A 3,512-nucleotide genomic window follows, 5' to 3' on the forward strand; every position below is an offset into this window, starting at 1 on the left:
CCCTTATTGGTCAGTGCATTGAGTATAGGAGTTGGGAGCTCATGTTGTGGCTGTACAGGACATTGGCTAGGCCACTTTTTGAATGCTGTGAGCAGTTCTGGTCTCCCTGCTATGGGGAGGATGTTGTGAAGCTTGAAAGGGGTCAGAAAAGATTTACAAGGATGTTGCCAGGATTGGAAGGTTGAATAGGCTGGGGCTATTTTCCTTGGAGTGTCGGAGGCTGAGGGGTGACCTTATAGAGGTTTATAAAATCATGAGGGGCATGGATAAGGTGAATAGCCAAGGTCTTTTCCCCAGGGTGGGGGAGCCCAAAACTAGAGGGCATAAGTTTAAGGTGAAAGGGGAAAGATCTAAAAGGGACCTAAGGGCAACTTTTTCACACAGAGGGTGGTGCGTGTATGGAATGAGCTGCCAGAGGAAGTGGTGGAGGCTGGTACAATTACACAACATTTAAAAGGCATCTGGACAGGTATATGAACAGGAAGGGTTTAGAGGGATATGGGCCGAATGCTGGCAAATGGGACTAGATCAGTTTAGGATATCTGGCCAGCACGGTAGAGTTGGACCAAAGGGTCTCTTTCCGTGCTGTACATCTCTGTGACTGTATGACTCTATGACCAGACGGGATAGCTGCAGGAGGAACGTTTCCTAATGGTGGGGGAGCCCAGAACCAGGGCTACTCATCGTCTAAGGATACAATGTAGGACTGAGATGAGGAGAAATGTCTTCACCCGGGCAGTAGTGAGACTGTGGAGTTCTCTGATACAGAAAGTGGTTCAGGACAAAACATTAAATGTCTTCAAGAAGGAGAAAGATATGGTTTGTGGGGCTAAATGATATGGGGGAGAGAGCAGGAACAGGGGACTGAGTTGGATGATCAACTACATTCATATTGAATGGTAGAGCGGGTTCAATGGGCCGATTGGCCTATTCCTGCCCCTATTTTACATATTTCTGTGTCTTCTTGAACCGCTGGAGCCCATGGGCTGTAGGTAAACCCACAATGCCCCTTAGGGAGGGAGTTCCAGCCCTTTGGCCCAGTGACATTTTGGATAGAAGGACAAGGGCAGCAGATATATGGGAACACCATCCCCTGCAAGTTCCCCTCTGAGCCACTTACCATCCTGACTTGGAAATATATTGTTGTTCCTTCACTGTCGCTGAGTCAAAATCCTGGATTTCCCTCCCTAAGGGCATTGTGGGTCAACCCATAGTAGGTGGACTGCAGCGGTTCAAGAAGGCAGCTCACCACCACCTTCTCAAGGGGGCAATTAGGGATGGACAATAAATACTGGGCCCAGCCAGCGACACCCACATCTGGTGAATGAATGAAAAAACAACTTGTTCAAATGTGGCTTTGACATCAAGGTTAGAGGTTGTCATCTCCCCTTTGGAATTTAGCGGGATCAAAGCTGCGATGTGGCCAGGAGCCGGAAGTTCCTTGTGGGATCTGAGTGGAGTATTGCTGAGAGAGAGAGAGAGCGGGGGCTAGTGTGTTTTGGTCAAACACTCCTTCACGATGGTATTGATGTTGGTGAGCAGGCTGAGAAGACGAGAATTGTGCGGGCTAGATTGAATCTACTACTCTGTGAATAAGTTAGAGTCACTGGGAAAGTGTCCAGGAGCATCCTGCCTGGCTGAGAGACTGCTTCAGCAACCTTGCATAGGACAATGAAGAGATTCCGAGGATCCACTGGGATCCCCTTGCAGAGTGGACCCTGACCTTGGGAAAGAAAGGACCTCACGGTGTTCCATTACAACAAATTCTTGGCGTCACGGAAACGTTGCATTAGAAAAGAAGAGTTTTATTATTTTGTTTGCTAGAAACTTACATAGAAAATTTAAATAACAAGTATTGAAACAGAAGATTAACTAAAACGAGTTTAGTCCCATGTCAACGCCCATCGCAAGTTGCATGCTCCATTGGGTCTGGTAGTCACCTGGCCTGGCCACTGGGAGGCACTGTAGTATGGCCCTGCCCCTCCTGTCTGCTGATTGGTGGATAGGTAGGTTCATTTGCACCAATGGGTGTGCTCACATTGGGCCTCTCCCCATGTCGTAGGATCAACATGGAGCCAATGTGAAGAGACATACCCTTCTGAAGGAATTTGACAGGGTGGCTGTTCCATCCGCTGGAAAATTCTAGAATTAATCAGGCACAATTTCAAATGAAGGTGTTTCTCATTGAACACAGAAATGAGGAGGAATTTCTTCTCTCGGTGGGGGGGAGCGAGCCTGTGGAAGACTGGGTCACTGCATATATTCAGGGTGGAGTCAGAGAGGGCTGTTGGTTGAAAGGGGTCAAAGGTTATAGGGGACAGTCAGGAATGTGGAGTTGAAACCACAAACAGATCAGCTATGACCTTGCTCAGGTTGGAACAGGCTCTAGGGGCTGAATGGCCCATTCCTGCTCCCATGTTCTTATAATCTCGTGAGTTCGTGGAAATGGTCATTGAAGCCCAATCCATCCATTGTCCATAGGCATAAGACCATCAGCTTTCAGAGGAGGACTAGGCCATTCAGCCCATCAAGTCTGCTCCACCATTCAATGGGATCATGGCTGATCTGATCATCCTCTGCTCCACTTTCCTGCCGTTTCTCTGTGACCATTAATTCCTTTCCTGATTAATACATCTGTCTCTCTCAGCCTTTAATGTACTAAATGACCCAGCCTCGTCAGCCCTCTATGGTAAAGAATTCCATAGACTCAATCCCCTCTGAGAGAAAAAATTCGTCCTCATCTGTGTCCCCTTATCCTGAGATTATACTCGCTGGTCCTCCACTGTCCCACAGGGAGAGACAACCTTTCTGCATCTACTCTGTCAAATTTCCTGAGAATCTCATTCTCCTAAACTCTAATCCATCAGGCCCAAACTACCCAACTTCTCCTCATAAGACAGTCCCTCCATACCCGGTATCCCCGTAGTGAACCATCTCTGGACTGCCTCCAATGCTAGGATATCTTCCCTTAGATAAGGGACCCAAAACTGTTCACAGTATTCCAGCTGTGGGCTGACTAGTGCCTTGTATAGTTTTAGTAAAACCTCCTTATTATTATACTGAATTCCCTTTGAAAGTCAGGCCCACATTCCATTATCCTTCCTGATTACCCACCGAATTCAAACATGAACTGTTTGTGATACATGAACAAAAATTTCCAAATCTTTCTGTTCTATAGCTTTGAGCAGTCCTTCTCCATTTAAAGAATATTCAGTTCCTTTTATTCTTCCTACCAAAGTGCATAACCTCACATTTTCCCACATTATATTCCAACTGCCAAGACTTTTCCCTTTCACTGACCCTCTCTATATCCTTCTGCAGACTCTGTAACATCCTCACCCGTTGCTTTCCCACCTATTGTACTGTCATCCACAAACTTGGCTACAGGACATTCACTCTCCTCGTCCAGGTCATGAAAATATATTGTCAAATTGGTGTGCCCCTCCATCTCTAATCTCCATCCGAGTGCCCCTCCGTCTCTAATCTCCATCCGTGTGCCCCTCCGTCTCTAA

This window comes from Rhincodon typus, unplaced genomic scaffold (genome assembly GCF_021869965.1).
Source record: "Rhincodon typus isolate 14 unplaced genomic scaffold, sRhiTyp1.1 hic_rhity00007119, whole genome shotgun sequence".
Lineage (NCBI taxonomy): Eukaryota > Metazoa > Chordata > Chondrichthyes > Orectolobiformes > Rhincodontidae > Rhincodon > Rhincodon typus.